At 41.8% G+C, this 11,745-nt stretch overlaps 1 long non-coding RNA gene across 1 annotated transcript; it reads right to left on the bottom strand.

The window, feature by feature from the left end:
* Positions 1-69: 69 nt before the first annotated feature.
* Positions 70-1,489, bottom strand: LOC142047863 (uncharacterized). Its single transcript, XR_012657130.1, has 2 exons — positions 1,444-1,489; positions 70-704 (listed from the first exon to the last, which is right to left on the bottom strand). It is a non-coding gene; the product is annotated as an uncharacterized LOC142047863 (long non-coding RNA).
* Positions 1,490-11,745: the final 10,256 nt, after the last annotated feature.

Raw genomic sequence — 11,745 nt, 5'->3', positions numbered from 1 at the left:
TCATTCCCTGTAAGCAACCCACCCTCCCCCTTCGATTACAGCTTGCTTAAGGAAATAAAGTCACTATCGTTTAAAAATCATGTATTCTTTATTAAAAAGTCATTATAAAAAGAGGGAAAGAAATGACAAGGTATCCCGGGTGTGGTTTGGGAGGAGGATAGGAGGGAAGGAAAAGGCTACCAAAAACATTTCAATGTAATGACAGCCTTTTGATTGGGCTATCCACGGGGGTGGAGTGGGCGGGTGAACGAAGCCTTCCCCCACGCGTTCTTACACGTCTGGGTGAGGAAGAATGGAACATGGTGAGTAGTGAGAGTGGTTACAAAGGGGCTGCAGTGGCACTCTGTGACCCCGCTGCTCTTCTTGAAGCTCCACCAGACATCGGAGGATATCAGTTTGATCACGCAGCAGCCCCAGCGTTGCATCGCACCGCCGCTGATCTTCCTGCCTATACCTCTGATCTTCCTGCCGCCACCTCTCATCTCAAGCGTCTCTCCTATCCTCACGTTGGTCCGTCCTGTCCTCACGTTCACTGGCATCGTTCCTGTAATTTGATACCACGTCCTTCCACTCATTCAGATGAGCTCTTTCATTGCGGGTCACTTCCATGATTTTCAAGAACATTTCGTCTTGCGTCTTCTTTTTCCCCCGCCTTATCTGAGATAGCCTTCCGGATGGAGTAGGGAGACTTGAAAAATGTGCAGCTGCATGAGGGAGGGAAAAAAGGAAGAGAAGTATTTACAAAGATACATTTTACAGAACAATGGTTATACTCTTTCACAGTGAACAACACTATTCACCTTACATAGCACATGTGATTTCACTATAAGATCACATGGCTGGTATCATGGAAGATCACTGCTAATCACCCCCCTTTCCTCCCTACACTGCGTGGCTGGTAGCAGGGAAGATTCCTGGTAGCCAAACGCGAAAAAGCTCAGCGCTATTCCCCTCCCCCCGCTTGGCTACGTGCAAGGAAGGATTTCTTTTAAGCAACAGGCAAACAGCCCAGCAGGAATGACCATCTCTGTCCCCTTACTTAAATTCCTGAATTTCAACCAGGTTACCATGAATGATATCACTCTCCTGAGGATAACACAGAGAGATAAAGAACGGATGTTTCTTGAATGCCAGCAATCACCGGGACCATACGCAGCTAGGCTTTGTCATGCAATGATACCCGATTACTTGCTACATGCATGGCGTGCTCAAGCTCCTACCCATTGTGACGAACAAGGCCTGCCTGCCCAGAAACCTTCTGCAAAGGCTTTTCGAGTACCTCAGGAGCGCTTCATGAGATGTCCTGGAGGATTTCCGCTCCATCCCAGAACATGTTAACAAACTTTTCCAATAACTGTACTGGCCGCGAATGCATTCCAAGTCCTCAGGGTAAATCAAATCATTAAAAAAACGCTTGCTTTATATTTACAAAGGTGCACTCACCAGAGGTCACTTCCATAGCTTCATTGTCTGGGCTAGTGGCTTGGGAGGGCTGGGAAGGTAATTCCATCTGGGTAAAAAAAGCTCCTGGCTGTTGGGGCTAACGGAGTCTGTGTGCCCTCCTGTAAGCTCGTCCTCCTCTTCCTCCTCCTCATCTTCCCCGTCCACGGAATCCTCAGCCTGGCTGAGATTACCACCCCCATCTCGGAATCCAGGGACAGGGGTGGGGTAGTGGTGGAGGACCCCCTAGAATTGCATGCAGCTCAGTGTAGAAGTGGCATGTTTTCGGCCTGCCCCGGACTTTCCATTTGCTTCTTTGTTTTCTGGTAGGCTTGTCTGAGCTCCTCAACTTTCACTCTGCTCTGCCCTGAGTCCCTGGTGTGGCCTTTCTCCATCATGCCTTGGAAATTTTGTCAAATATTTTTTCATTTCTTCTTTGGAACATAGTTCTGTTAGCACAGAATCCTCTTCCCATATAGCGATCAGATCCAGTACCTCCTGTGCAGTCCATACTGGAGTTCTTTTTCGATTCTCAGAGACTGCATTGTTACATTGCTGATGAGCCTCTGCGTGGTCACCTGTGCTGATCAGAGCTCCACGCTGGCCAAACAGGAAATGAAATTCAAAAGTTCGTGGGGCTTTTTCCTGTATACCTGGCCAGTGAATCTGAGTTGAGATTGCTGTCCAGAGCGGTTCACAATGGTGCGCTGTGGGATACTGCCCAGAGGCCAATACCGTCGATTCTGCAGCCACACTAACCCTAATCCGATATGTAATACCGATTTTAGTGCTACTCCTCTCGTTGGGGAGGAGTACAGAAACCGATTTAAAGAGCCCTTTATATCGATATAAAGGCCTTTTGTATGGACGGGTACAGTGTTAAATCGTTTAACGCTGCTAAAAATCGTTAAACGCGTAGTGTAGACCAGGCCTGAATGACCCAGAGCCTACCTTTGAAAGTCATGATAGAAAGGTATTCAAATGGTAATTAAGGCCATTCATGGTAGATAGGCTAGAACTTTGAAATGTTCTATACTGTTAGAAGTTAGAAGATATACTAATTGTATGTATCTTTGATGCTAGCCATGTAAACAGCAGCTTCTCTCTGTCACTTTAATTAATTCAGAGATCAAAAGAGAATATTTAACATTTAGATGAAACTCGGGTATAGTAATGTCATTGTCTACATGTCTCTTTGAATTTTTGATAGGGCAATTTTTTCTTAGGCAGCCTAATGTTAATTTGTGTAACTAATTACTGGTGATTTTAGAAACAGAAGTTACATCCAAAACCTATTGTTTACCCAGGATGGTGTGTAAATGAAGGCTAGAAAATGTATAAGACCATTGGATCCTGAATACTTTTATCTCGATCTGCTTGAGGATTCATGCAGGGAAGCCTAAGACACAAGGACTGAGATCCCAGTTCTAACTGGACCATACAGAAATATAATATTGGACTATAACTCATGAACTATTTCTGAAAGAACTCTATGCAACTACAAATCTCACCATCTCTGCTATGAATCTGAACCTCAAGAACTGAACTTGTTATATGTTGTGATGGGGCAAGGCCAGATGGCTACAGTAAAGTACTGAGAAACAGGTATGTTTGCCCTAGGCTAAACAAATCCCTAGTACCCTGGTAACCAAATGGCAGTTGCTCCAGGTTAATCAAGGCACTGGAGCCAATTAAGATCTTTCTAGAAGGCAGTAGAGATAGCTACTTTAATTAGAACACCTGCAGCCAATCAAGGCAGGCTAATCAGGGCACCTGGGTTTAAAAAAGGAGCTCACTCCAGTCAGGCAGGAGGAGCCAGAGGAGAAGGAGGTGTGTGAGGGCTGGGAGCAGAAGGGCAAGGAGCTGAGAGTGAGGAAGCGTGTACTGCTGGAGGATTGAGGAGACAAGCATATCAGACACCAGGAGGAAGGTCCTGTGGTGAGGATAAAGAAGGTGTTTGGGAGGGCCATGGGGAAGTAGCCCAGGAGTTATACTGTCATGCAGCTGTTACAGGAGGCACTATAGACAGCTGCGATTCCACAGGGCCCTGGGCTGGAACCCGGAGTAGAGGGCGGGCCTGGGTTCCCCCCAAACCTCCCAACTCCTGATCAGACACAGGAGGAGCTGACCCAGACTGTGGGTTCCACAAGAGGGGAAGATCACTGAGGTGAACAAATCCGCCAATAAGCGCAGGACCCACCAAAGTAGAGGAGGAACTTTGTCACAATGTATACTGATCTTTGAACCATATGTGACACACCGTACCTTGAAAGAACACCCTACATCTCCCCCTCGCCATGTTTATTTTTATAAAATGATTTTATGGTATCCAATGCAAAGTTTGTCATGTTAGGTGTCTTCGGAAGGCTCATGGTGCACTGAGCATGGTAGTTATAGTGTTATTTTAATAATTGTTACAGTAATGTTACAGTAATGTTATAGGTTATAATTTCATGTATATAGTTACGAGGCTGAAAAGATATTCTCATGGCTTAAAGCAAGCCCAGGCAAAAACTCTCCAAGAAGAGAGAGGCAGTTCACACCTCATCAGGGCAGGTATGGGACAAACCCAGCCCAGCATCTAAACAGCTTCTGTATTACCTTACTGGTTACTCAGAAGTCCAAACAACACAGTTCCCTTGAAGCATGCTTGTCTGCCCCATGCTTTGTAGTTCACCCTAACTGAGTGACCTCAGCTGGCTCCCCACTAGAACTCTGGTCACATCTGGTGAGACCTTTGCTGCAGAATTTGCTCCCTCCTACATATCTCATTTTTGTCCCTCCTCTCTCCTAAAACCACCGTGAGGGGCCCCTTCCAATACACTCAAAGGTGGTGGTAGAACCACCACTCGATTCTGTGACACTCTTCCCCTTTTCCTTTTCACTTAGAAGCCCTCATTTGTTGATGTGTGTTTGCATTTTAAGAGGGAGATATTTTACTATGTCTCTATTATACTATATTTGTTTATACTCTATTGTACAATGCCCATGTATGGGTGGAGGGGAGGGGGGTAGCTACTCTTTTATGTAATCCTTCTGCTGCTCTTCCTAATCGGTTCAGAGAAGCAGGGTTCTGATATATATGTTACCATCCATTGCTCCCAACGCTTGCATGCATTTGATAGGTGGAGGTGTTCAACACCAAAGGTCATTTAAAGTCCTTTTAGGTCAAAGCAGGTATTTCAGTGCCTACACAGCATTTTATACTTGTGTATTAGACAGTGAACTCTTCACATTATGTGCTGCTTTGCCAATTCAGCTCACAGCTATGAGACAGCAAAGTCAGCCAGTCAAACAGTGCTGAGATGCCATGATCCCACTAAACTGCTGTCTCCTAGGAGATTTAATTCCTTATTCTCCCAGTACCTGGATTTTATAGCGCTGCCTCAGGAAGGAGGATCCATTCAACAGTGCACTGCAAATAGTTGGAATATTAAATTAGTTTCCAATGGCTTCATCCAATTTTGAGATAATGTCAAGTTTGAACATTTAAAATACTTATTTGGTTTCATTTGGAAATTACAGTTCAATATATATAGAATTAGGACAAGTACATTGTGTACATATAAAATTTACATTTTACTATATATATTATTTCTACGGAACTACTTTTATACAGTCATTTCAATGCTGTATTTTTTTTTCTGATCTGCTTTATACACAATTTTGCAGGAAGTTAGTGATGTGAGAACATTCAAAACAGCTCAGAAACATGTTTTGAAAGTGCATTTTATGCTCAATAAATTCTACAAATTTTGAAAGCAAACATGATATGCGTTTGATCATTTCGAAGTACTGAGGGACGTGTACTTTGCCTTTTGAATTTTAATGTATACATCCCAGACCTAGTGAAGTCCTGTGTTAGCTGCCTTGTTCTGCAATCTGTCTTTGAATCCTCTGAGGAAAGTCAGGAATACCCACAAACAATAGAATTAAAAATCTCTCTTTAGGACTGGCAAACCATTCAAAGTTCTGTCTAGCTGCTTAGCATAGATTGAGCTAGGCCTCAATAAGAGAATAGGCCCCTAAAGGAGCAATAATTTTCAGATTGTTGTGTACAATGCAGTGATAAAGCTCCCTGTCACATTTTTCTTCCCAGTTACTGAAGCTCCCATTCAGATGAATTGTCACAGCTTCTTCAATCCAAACAAGCACCCTTCCGGCCTTGTTTGCATTAAAATGTGATAAAACTAAAGGTGACTTTAGCACAGCTGTGCAGAAAACTGGATTAGGTCAAAGTGACAGAGTTTGTTAGGGCTTGCCACAAAGGTAGTTCAAGATTTGTCTAGAGTGCTAATGTGGGAGAAGCAAAGGTTTCTTAAACCCAGACATTTGTAATAAGGCTACAAACAAAAAAAATACTATTTCTTTTTCAGTCAAGCATAATTCCCAATGGCAGTAGGCCCACTTGTTGACCTGTTGTCACAGAAAAAATTGGAATGGCACAGCAAAACAAAGTGCCTTTTACTTTTTGTCATTCTTGCTGGCCATCATACAGAAATCAACACTGCTGACAATTTGCAAAGCACCCAACAGGCCAAGGCCAAGTATGTTTCAGTTATAGCCTATCCAGAATTTTGTGATGAGTTCCTGAAATATAAAATGTTATGTGAACCTTTGTTGGAAAGTAGTAAGAAAGCAGCATTCTATTTATTCACGATGAATTATTGATAATCAGTCTGTCAGCAAAGGAGGCATTTCCCCTTCACAGTCTTTTGATCTCAGATTTCTATCTCACTCAAAGAAGAAAAAAAATTGCACCCTCCGCATGCCACCTGCTGGCAATTTTTTGTATATGGCTAAGAAGAGGGCAGTGCATAGTTATCTTTCTCTGGTGAGACATCTTTACTATGTCAAAAGTCAGAACAGATTCTGTTGTCCCGGAGCATTCAGCTACTGAAGCAGAACTAGGAAAAGCATCATAAGAAGCTATTGCCATGCACTGACTTTAATTAGTTCACTTAAGATACCTAATTATCACAGAGACGACGATATGAAAGGTGCTCCATTATTCTTTCAAAGGCTCAAATGTAGACTTTGAAAACATGCAGAGGATAAGAGATGCTATCATATTATCAGAAGGAATTTCCATGTCTAGTCCTATTGGCCCTATTTTGTATCAGCCTTTAAAAAAAAAAGAAGCCTGAAGCATCTATCTATACTACCTGAGATAGCTAAAAAATAGACTGAATCTATCTGCACACTTACTGAGTAGCTGTATATCAAAAGGGCATGCCTGCTCTGTAGTGCCACCAACTGGCAGGTGTTGCAGAGCCGCCCCTGCAAAACTCAGCCTCAGTTTTCCCTTCTACTGGAAGTCCCTTAAAAAATCCACACAGTTCAGATATTCAAAACATTTCCATTCTGGGGTCCAGCTTAATTAAGTCCCATATCGTTTTTAAAAATAGAACTCAAACTGACAAAGTCTTCACCTCAGTTTTGATTGGTTCAGCCCTCCTTCTGAAGGGTCTGTTCTCCTTTTAAAGTTTCTTTGTTTTACCTGAGTCTCAAGCTGGGTACAGCCCCTCCTCCTAAGGGTTTGAATCCCTGCATAATTCAAAACATAGGCATGGCCTCTCTCTGCTGAGAATCTGTCTGCTGCTCTTCCAGGAGCTTGGTCTGGAGTTTGACTTTGTCCACAGACCTTCTCTGCTGACTCAGGGTCCTGCAGGAGTCTGCTAATAACCACATGCAGCTGTCTCCCCCTTTTTAAGGCCTACCTACCTTCCCTTAAGACTACTTTGGCAGCAGGCAGTCTAGGTGCTCCTAAAGGGGAGCATCACCCAGTGACATGATAATACAACATTAACTCAATATAGATTTTAAAGATAAGTGTCACTGTTTCAATAGACTGCCCTGTGCTGTGCTGGTGACACTCTTAGTGGGAGCTTCCATTTTACCAACACTTCTCAGCAGGCAGTCTAATCTGATAACACAGCCTGGGTGCCACTGAACTTACATGGATCTAAGGCAGATTTTAGATTGGAAAATTCAGTGGAGCATCTGAATGGAGAACAGCAGGAGGGCATTCAAAATTGTCAAGGAAGTTCCAAAATTTTAATACAATTTCATTTAAGAATGTAAGTGCAATATAAGATTCATCCTCCTGCAAAGCAGGTATACCTTCTAACCCACCTGGACATGACACTTCAGTAAAGATGTTGAAAGCTATGTCTCCACTTCAGAAAAGGTGTGGTTTTACATGGATATAGATAGGTCACTTGATGTAAAATCCTAGTGGAGATAAAGCACAGGCAGATTTACCTCAATTTAGCTAGTCAAGGTCTGACCCCAACCTTACCCACCCTGGGGTTTACTTCAATTAGCTACGTCAAGGTAAAAATTACCTGTGTTTTATCTTTTTTGCAGAAAAGATGTAGTTGTAGTAACATTCCAGTAAAGGAGATGCAGTAGCAGAAAACTGATTGTCAGAAATGTGGCCAAGTTATAACTACCATAAATTGTTGTATAGTATCACTAGCTGAAATCATGTGCCAAAAGTGCCACATGGTATTTTTTTACATCTGGTTAATGTGTACTCCAAAGCCCTTTCCACATGCTGATGCCACTTATCCAAATTACTTTATGATTTTGATGACATCTTAGCTGTGTAAGGTTTTGAGAGTTTTAACAGGACATTTGTATGGTGTTACTAAGGCTGCACAGTATTTAATGGGATTAATTATTTTTATTTCAAATGTCCATAGCACTATTTTTTCTCCCTAGAGTAAGAAAGTTAAGGTTGGACACCATTCTATAGTGCACAATGATGGAAGTTTAGTAAGAATTTAGACTTTTTCAACTGCATGTACACAGTTATGGATCAGTTTTTGTGCTGTTAAGGAGTCAAGCACTTGCAATGACAATAAGTTTAGGGCTTTTAATACACTTAGTAGAGCATCCACTTGGCATCCATTATGTTTGTGCATGGTTTCATCATAGCGGTGTCTCTTAGAAAGATGTACAGGAGACCTAAACCCCGTATTTGTCTCATACAGGGTCCCAAAATGGCCTATAAAAAGCTAGGTCTGCTTAGGGTGTGGTATTTCTGGAATGAGACCAGGAATTCCAGGAATGTTTTGTGGTAGAACCTCTTATGCATTGAAGAATCAGAAGATCCAAAATTGGATTTCTTACATAAAATGCTGCGCTTTTATTACATGCTGAATACAAGTCCCAAAGTTTTACAAGGACTAATCAGATCAGAAGCCAGCACACATATGAGTAGTTCTCCCTATAGAGAATCTTGGCAGATGCTCTCAGATTCTCTCTAGCAGGTATATAGCTCCACAAATTGGACAGAATTCAGAAAAGGACAATGGGAATGATTAGGGGCAAGGAACAACTCTCATGCAGAGGAGATTGAAAAGATTGTAATTTACTTTACAGGGGACATATAAAAGGAGATATGATAAAAGCATATAAAATAACAAATAGCACAGACATGATAGAAATTCCCAGTCTATTCTCCCAGTCTTATAATGCAAAACCAAGGGGATGACAGCCAAGAAACTGAAAGGTGGAAGATTCAAAACCAATAATAAAAGAAAACAAAAAACAAAAAACTTTCACACAACATATAATTAGACTGTGGAACTTATCGCCACATGATGTTATTGAGACCAATCACTTAATGAGTCAGAGAGTGATTGGGCACTTCACATGGATAATAAGAACATTATAATTTTTATACTTGTTATAACGATGCTGAAGTTTTGCAAGTGATATTAGCCCTTAGGGTTCATAGTTTAAATCAGGGATCGGCAACCTGTGGCACGCAGCCCATCAGGGAAATCCGTTGGTTGGCTGGGACAGTTTGTTTACCTGCAGCGTCTGCAGGTTCAGCTGATTGCAGCTCCCACTGGCCATGGTTCGCCGTTCCAGGCCAATGGGGACTGCAGGAAGTGGCAGGCAGCACATCCCTCGGCCCGCACAGCTTCCCGCAGCCCCCATTGGCCTGGAACAGCAAACCGCAGCCAGTGGGAGCTGCGATTGGCCGAACTTGCGGACGCTGCAGGTGTTATATCCTTGGGTAAACAAACCATCTCAGCCCGCCAGCAGATTTCCCTGATGGCTGCATGCCAAAGGTTGCCGATCCCTGGTATAGAAGATCCTTGCTTCACTGGTTCCTCTCTTCTTCCACAGCTTTATTGAGACCCAGGGTACCATTAGGTGGGTCCCTTTCTACTTGTTCAGTAGCTGCCAAAGGGATTTGCAGAGAGTTAACTGCTGTTTTGAACTGTATGAATTCTGTAGTGGACTTCAGGAAAAGCAGACTAAAACTCAGAACTGGCAGGGTAAGGTCCCTTGGGGAACAACTCTAAAGTGAAAAAGTAGTTCAGGAGAGGTAGCAGTTTACTAGAGTGACAATATTAAAGGGCACAACAGCAAACTATCTTGAAGCAAAAGAAAGATTAGAAGAATAGTAAGAGGTCAATATGGATCCATAAGGAGCTCTTTAGTGACCTGAAAATCAAAAAGGAATCTTACAAAATATGGAAACTTAGACAAACTGCTAAGGATGAATACAAAAGAATGCCACAAGCATGTAGGGACAAGATCAGAAAGGCTAAGGCACAGAATGAGTTACACCTAGCATGGGATATAAGGGGAAATAAGAAGAAGTTCCATAAATATATTAGGAGCAAGAGAGAGACAAAAGAAATTGTATGTCCTCTACTTACTGAAGTTGAAGAGCTAATAACAGATGAGATCAAGAAGGCAGCTTCAGTCTTCACTAAAATGGTAAATTGTGACCAGATATATAATACAATTAATATTAATAAGAGGAAAGGAACATAAGCCAAAATAGGGAGAGGACAAATTAAAAAATATTTAGACAAGTTAGATATATTCAGGTTGGCAGGGACCAATTAAATTCACCTTATAGTACTTAAGGCGCTGGCTGAAGCAATCTCAAATCTATTAGCATTTTCTGACAGCTCATGAAGGATGAGTGAGGTCCCAGAGGACTTGAAAAGAGCAAACATAGTATTTACAGATAAAAAGGGGAACAAAGAAGACACGTGGAAATATATATCAGTCATCCTAACTTCAATACCTGAAAAGATACTGGAACAAATTATTAAACAATTAATTAGTATGCATCTGGAGGACATTAGGGTGATAAGCAATTGCCAGCATGGTTTGATCAAGAACAAATAACAACAACCAACCTAATTTCCTTCTCTGATAGGGTTACGGTAGATAGGGGAAAGCTGTAGATGTGATCTATATTTATTTTAGTAAGGATTTTCACACAGTCCCATATAACATATTCATAAACTAGGGAAATGTGGTCTAGATTAAATTACTATAAGGTATGTGCAAAACTAGTTGAAAGACTATATTCAAAGAGTAGTTGTCAATGGTCCTCTGTCAAACTGCGGATGGGGGACATATCTAGTGGTGTCCCGCAGGAGTCTCTCCAGCGTCTGATATGTCAATAAGGCCTTGGATAAGGGAATGGAAAATAAGTTTATGAAAATTGCAGATGATACTAAAATTGGAGAGGTTGCTAGCTTTTTTGAGAACATGATTAGAATTCAAAATGACCTTGACAAATTGGAGAATCCATCTGAAATAAACAAGATGAAATTAAAAAAAAAACAACAAGTGCAAAATACTATGCTTAGGAAGAAAAAAAATCAAATTCGCAACTACAAATAACTGGGAAGGCAGTAATACGGCTGAAAAGTATCTGAGGATTGTAGTTGATCATAAATTAAATATGAGTCCCCAATGTGGTGCAGTGGTGGAAAAGGCTAATATTCTGGGGTGTTATGACAGTAGCTGGCCACTGCGGGTGGTCAGGCTCTCAGCCTACATGTGAAAGCTGTATTAACAGGACTGTCATATGTAAGACATGGGATGTTGTTGTCCCACTCGACTAGGCAATGATGAGTGTCCAGTTCTGGGTGCCACACTTTCAGAAAGACGTGGACAATTTGGATAGAGTCCAGAGGAGAGCAACAAAAATGACAGAAGTTTTAGAAAACCTGACCTATGTGGAAAGGTTAAAAAAATTGGGCATGTTTAGTCTTGAGAAAAGATGACTGAGGGGGGAAGTCTTCAGATATGTTAAGGACTGTTATAAAGAGGATGCTGAATAATTGTTCACCATGTCCACAGAAGATAGGACAGGAAGTAATGGGCTTAATCTGCATCAAGGGAGATTTAGAGGTTAGATATTAGGAAAAACTTTATAGCCATAAGGATAGTTATGTGCTGAAATAGACTTCCAAGGCAGGCTGTGAAATCTCCATCACTGAAGGTTTTAAAGACTAAGTTAGACAAACACTTATC

Source organism: Chelonoidis abingdonii, chromosome 17 (genome assembly GCF_003597395.2).
Source record: "Chelonoidis abingdonii isolate Lonesome George chromosome 17, CheloAbing_2.0, whole genome shotgun sequence".
Taxonomy (NCBI): domain Eukaryota; kingdom Metazoa; phylum Chordata; order Testudines; family Testudinidae; genus Chelonoidis; species Chelonoidis abingdonii.
This window is presented reverse-complemented; position numbering and strand designations above follow the sequence as displayed.